Below are 6,236 nucleotides of genomic sequence, written 5' to 3'. Positions count from 1 at the left end.
TGCTGGCACTGTTCCTCACCTGCTGTGGGTAGAACTGTTTCCTTTGTATGCCATCTTCCCTCCTCCAGCAGTGCACAGCAAGTTTAGCACATGCTTTTCCTCAGACAAAATCACTGCCATCCAACAGGATGGGAAAAAACAAAGCCTGGATCCCATCTCCAGCCACCGAGATCTTGCAGGCAGCTCAGTCATGCTCCCAGCATAACCAGTGGCTCAGCCTGACCTACTCTTTGGAATTGGAGCCATAAGCTGACTTCTGTTCAGCACTATCACCACAGTGAGCCCAGGTGCCCATGGCAGACTGTGAGTCCTGCAGGCAGAGCAGATGTCTGGTCGCTGTAATGTGAGGGCACGCAGCTATAGGAACAACCTGGGGTTCCCACTGCCTTGTGCATCCATGGACAAGCATGATCCAATGCATCTGGGGAAGAATGTTGTGGCTATTGGTGGGGGAATGGGGATGGCCATGGCTTTTTGTGGTACAGAGCTTGCAAGGATCATTTTCCTTCTCAGCCTTCCTCTGAGCCATGAATGGGGGTGGAGATGTGGATGCTTTGCAGCCTCTTTCAGATACTCTACTGGTGACCCCTGTCTGGCTTGAAGAGACAGAGACAAAAAGGGGCTGGACTCTAAAGCAACCTGGCTAATGCATTAATTTTGTCAGTTTGTGCAGCTCTCTAACCATGGTAGGCCAGATTCTGAAGGCTCTTCTCAGAATTTTACTCAACACGTGACCAGACAAAAGCCCTGACTGTCCATCTGCCCATTTGTCCCCTCCCTGCCCTGAGCACCTGCATGAGGGAAATTAGCATCAACAGATCTTGAGATATGGCTGAGACTGACTCAAGCGAATCCCATTTGGAGGGAGTAGATGCTGAGTAAAGACTTCTGGATCTGGTCAGAGAGCTCTGAGAGAGGCTGGGTCAAGAGAAAATCACTCGTATGGGGTGCAGTGTTACAGCTGCAGAATTGTCACTGAGAGCAAAGGGAAGGACAGAAAGTGCTGGAGCAGTGGGTAAAGGTGTCAAAAGGAGGGGTGCACGATGGCCTTTCCCTGCTGGACAGGCTGCCACAGATCCCTGCTCCTGCCTGCCCTGCTCTGAGTGCCGCTGGAAGGAGCAGCAGCGATAGTGGATGCGGAACCAAAGGATCAGTTCATCAGCACAATGGCTTTGTATGGCTCAGTTGTCTCACACCTTATCTCTGAGAGTCAGAAGGAAACGCAATCTGCAGTTTACTCACAGTGGGGGTGAAACCAGGTGGATTGTTCTGAGGCAGTGGGAGAACCAGGGCACACAAGTGGCTCGGAGGATGGCACTGTTACCAGGAAACCCCTCCTCTGCATGTGGCTTGGAAATATCCTGCCACAGAGCAAATCCTCTTAACAAACAAACAATTGCAGGGCAGTTCAGCTGTCTCCCGGCTGTGCTTTAACACTGGGAGCACTACAATAGCAGGGATAATGGGAGCTAATGAGAAACACACCAGTGCTCCACTTGGTGTCACTGAAGGAGAATGCCTGGCCGGCAGCTCTCTGTAGACTGAGAGATAATCCTGCCCTATCTGTGTGTGCAAAGGGCACACGACAGCGAGTGGATGTACTTCTATAGTTGAGGTGGTCAGCAAGGAGAGGAGGCAGGAGTTTGCTTGGATAGAGTGGACTCTTCTGTCAGAGTCTGCATCCTCCTGTCCTAACGCAATCCTAGTGAGCCAGTAGGTGAGCATGCAAGACCCGGGAGATCTCACTCTGCAGGAATGTCCCCACCTTTCTTTCATCTCTGCTGCAGTCTCAAGGGCACCCATAAACTTTACATAGAGATAGATCAGCTCATGAGCTTGTTTGGTACAACAGAGTGGGAACTGGGGCTCTCAAAGACCACAAGCTGTGGGTTTGAGACTTGGAAATCCCATCCCCGTGGATATTTTAGCACCTCTCAGAAGGTGTTATCTTGTTTCTAAACTGAATGCGGGGTACATGGTGCTGCCAACTGCATCTAGCTGGGTGCAGCATGACTGAGTTAATTTTACCAAAAATTGCTCCTAGCATGAGAAATGGGGAAAATGGAAAGCAGAGATCCTTTCGCTATTCACTCAAATTCTGTGCTATAAGCACATCTCCTCATCACCCAAGTGCCCAGGAATGGGAATGTTCCCAGTTCCTTGTCTTTCAGGCAAGTGAGGAGAGCTCAGATCAGTGCCAGCACAGAAGAACTGTACAGGATCAGACCACAGGTCTCTTTCCCCTGGGATCCTCATTTAGCAGTGGTTAATAGAGGATGTCCAGCAAGGAGGATGAAAACAGGGGGATGTAGGTCAGTGTGTTGCTGGGTACTCTCCTTACCATCAGCCATCCGTAGCTCGGGAATTTCCTGAGATGTGGATTTAATAGTCTTTTCAAGTTTTTTCCTAAACCTTTTTTTGAGCCTGAGAAAATTTTGGGTATCCACAGCAACTTATGGCACTGTTCAGCTGTGTGAAGTAATATTTACTTTGTTCTGAATCTGTCACTCACTGTTTTCATTTGATGCTTTTGTAGCTTAAATATTGGAAGAGGCAGCAGGCAGTCATTCCTCTTTCATTTTCTCTAAGCCACTCTCAGATAAACCCCTGTTGTGCCCCCTCTCAGGTTTCTGCTTCCCAAATTGAAGAGTGTTGGATTTGTACAGAAATAATTTCACCCTTAACTAAGTCCCTGCCTCTCCTCTAGCCCTGCTGTGGCCTCTACTTCACTGTGACAGCAGCCATGGGGCTGCAGCTGCACCCTGGAGCTACCTGGGAGCGCGCTGGGTTTGTGATTTTGCTCTGGCTGCCAGCACTCAACTGGTTTTTTTGATTGTGCTCAAGCCTTGAGCCAATGCTTTCACTGAACACTCCTGCCTTGCTCTTGCTATCACTTGGCCCCCGTGACTCAGTTTCCCATTAGTAGGCCAGGGAGGGGATAACCATTGCTCACCCCATTTATGAATTCACACTGACAGTCATGGTCAGGGATTTCCAAGGCCTCATTTCCCTGTTGTCCATCCATCCCTGCAGGGTCTGCAGCCTGTGCAGCGCTGGGCTGGGAGTTTGGGCTCCCATCTGTGCCTGGGGACGGTTGTGGCTTCCTCGCTGGCACAGCCAAAGGGGCTGCCTGGGGTGTGCAGTGCCTGATGTGCCCCTGGCCCTCTGTGTGCAGTGCCAGTGCCAGTGCCAGTGCCAGTGCCAGTGCCAGTGCCAGGCACTCCCTGCTGGAGCCGCTGCCCCTTCCGGCACAGCCGGGCTGTGACCGCAATCCCAATGGTCCCTGCCCGGGGGAGCCGGCCCGTCACGGGGCTGCTCTCATTTGTATGCTGCTCAAGCTGGCTTCGAATGACAATCCTAATTATGTTTGCCTTGTGTATGATGAAGGTTACATTTCTGACTGATTTTGCCGGGCTGGAAGTGTAATTGATTAATTTAGAGTTTAAGAAGGGAAAGAGGATTAAGGCGGAGGTGAGGCTGTGCTGCCAGACGCTGCATTGACTGCTTCACACTTTCACAGCTTCAGCTTTTGTTTGCCTGCAAACCAGCTTGTCTGAGCTCCCAAGTTGTTATTTCTCGTGGCTCTGAGCTTGTTGGCAGATCCCTCAAAGCCAAGCCTCCTGCTGGGATGGGAGCTGTAGCTCTGGAGACATACATGCAAAGAGCTAGTTCAGGCTCCAGATTTAATTCCATTGTAGCTAGGGGCAAATGCACTTGCTGTTTGGCCATGAGCTATTCACGTGGGAGCTCCATATCCCAAATACCTGCAAGCTCCTGACTGAACGAAGCAGCAGACCTGCAGAAGGTCCATCTGTCCATGACAGTACAGTTTTGGGGAAGAAGTCCTCTTAATGACAACCAAAAGGGGAATTTCTTCCCTGAAACTGCAGAGTACATGGAGATGGGGAGATACAAGATGAACACAGCATCAGCTGGGCTCTAGTCTTAGGGACTTCCTGCAGCATCAGTGCTAGTGAAAGCAGCTCCATGCAGGCAGTCACTGCTGGGTCTCTGCATTTGATGGAGAAATGGCAGCAATAGCCCATGTAACATTCATTAGGTCTTAAACCTTTTGCTTCTTGCAGCTGAGGCTCTCTTTGCAGCCCACGAGGCTCTTGGTGGTGTTCTAGGTCTGAGGCAGTGATGGGTTTTCAAAAGGACAGAGTTCTGCTACGTAATTATGGACACAGGCCTGCTCATTATTGGACAAATGAATCAAGTTCTTGCAGTGCCCATAAAAGCAGATTTGCTGGGCTGTATATTGCCTGCATAGAGAATATTAACAAGCTGTTACAGTGAAATTGGACAACACTGCTGTGAGCACAGGGAAGGTCACCAGTCCGCTCCAGTGATGCATGGCATTACCTTGACTTCTTAGCACAGGGGAATTCTGAGCTCCTGCTGCTTTCACAGCGAATCAGTTTGGGAACTGAGATGCCTGGAGGATTTCTGTTACCTCAGTTCTGGGAGCTCTCTGCACCCATTTCATTTAGTTTAATTTTATCTTGATTAAATTAAGGTGGGCTGTGAAGATACTGTGAGGTTTGGATTCACAGCCTTGCTCTGAACTGCTGCAGTGGCTGTGGTGCCTGGCAGAAAGGCAGGGCAGGCAGCTCTGAAAGCACCACCAGAGATGTTCCTCACTGCTCTGGGAGCAGTGGGGCTGGCCAGACCCTCCTGTCCCAGTCAGGAAGGGAATCACACACCTGTAGGGTATCTCTTCCAGCCCTGTGGGGGCTTTTGGAGGGAGGTGGTGGGAGGCTCTGGCTCTTCTCACATTCTGCCCCAGGCTCACACTTCTCCTCTCTTTCCTTCCACCTTTTTGCACCTCTCCACTGCTACCTGGACCTATGTGTGCTTTCCAGACACCTTTTCTGTCCTTCCCAGCCCTCTGCTTTCCCCTGGTAGACACACAAGACCCTCAGGAAGCCCTCCAGAGAAAGGAAGGGGAGAGTCACTGGGAGCAGCAGGAGGCCTTGCAAGGCAGCAGCACAAGGTCCCCTTTGTAACACCTTGTGCTTTTGATCAGCCTGTAAAGGGGAGCAGGAAGAGTTAAAAAAACAGCAGAGCAATGCAGTTAGCGAAGCAAATACTGGCAAGTGTCACTTCCAGGGGCAGCCTGTGGTCCAAGGGGCTGCTTTTCTGTTCAGCCACCTGCCTTTGTTTGGAGCACAGAGGTGGCTCTTGCCTGCAGATGCTTTCACAAGGCTGTTGGGATGTGTAGGTGAAGACCCTGGGACCTCTCCTCTCCTCTCTACCATACATTAGACCATTTAAGAAGCTGATCTAAGACAGGAGAAACATTGGAGGAAAGCCTTGCAAGGACTTAAAATGTACCTTGCCATGGGGCTCTGACACTTCCAGCTTTTAAGAGGCAGAAATGTCTGATCTTATAATACATCCCTCTGGAATCCCCCCTTTTTTTTGCGTGTATATGTCTCATGAAAATATTTCGGAAGAGCTTTTGGACAACCTGGCTTAGACGCTCCCCAGTTGAAAGCTATGGGCTGGAGTTATGGTTTCATAAAAGAATTAAACCATCTTAAGCCCCTGAAGGAGAGGCTAAAGGCAGCACCTGGTGCTGCTAATCTTCTTTTGGAATTCAAAACCACTAAATGCACAGATTATACTGGCTCTAAGCATCTTAGCAAGCAGTTCTAAACCACTGAGAGCAGCCACAGGCCCTCGGGGGAGTATATGGACCAGGCACTGGAGGCCAGGCTGTGGAGTCTGACCTGAGCAGACACAGTGCATGGAAGTGCTGCTGGCTGGTTTGAGGGGTGCTGCAGGGCAAGCTCAATGCTCCCCATCACTGGCTCTGGCAGAGGGAAGTGAATCCAGCCAGCAAATTACACATGAGATGTCCTTCTGATGAGGAGATGGCCTCCCTGACAAAGACTTTCATGTTCTCCAAAGACCTCAGCACTTCTTAAAATGTGTTTACAGCTCATGGGTGGCCTGGAAAAGCAACCAACTGTTTTTATTTCTTTTCAGTTTGGCTGTTTTTTCTTCATTTATATCCAAAGATAAAAAGACATCTCTTGTCTTAACAAAACCCAAATGTTTGAAGAAGCAGAACTTGGAGTGGGAATTGAGACATAAAAGCCTTTTTTGAGCATTTCCTTGTCTGCCCAGCAACCTTTCAGAGCCAGGTTGTTACCCACCAGTGACCCAGCATTTAGGTTTAGCTGGCTGATCAGAGGCAGGTCTCCAAGCCTGTCAGTGAGAGCCCGGTG

The sequence above is a fragment of the Vidua chalybeata genome, chromosome 18 (genome assembly GCF_026979565.1).
Source record: "Vidua chalybeata isolate OUT-0048 chromosome 18, bVidCha1 merged haplotype, whole genome shotgun sequence".
NCBI classification, from domain to species: domain Eukaryota; kingdom Metazoa; phylum Chordata; class Aves; order Passeriformes; family Viduidae; genus Vidua; species Vidua chalybeata.
This window is presented reverse-complemented; position numbering follows the sequence as displayed.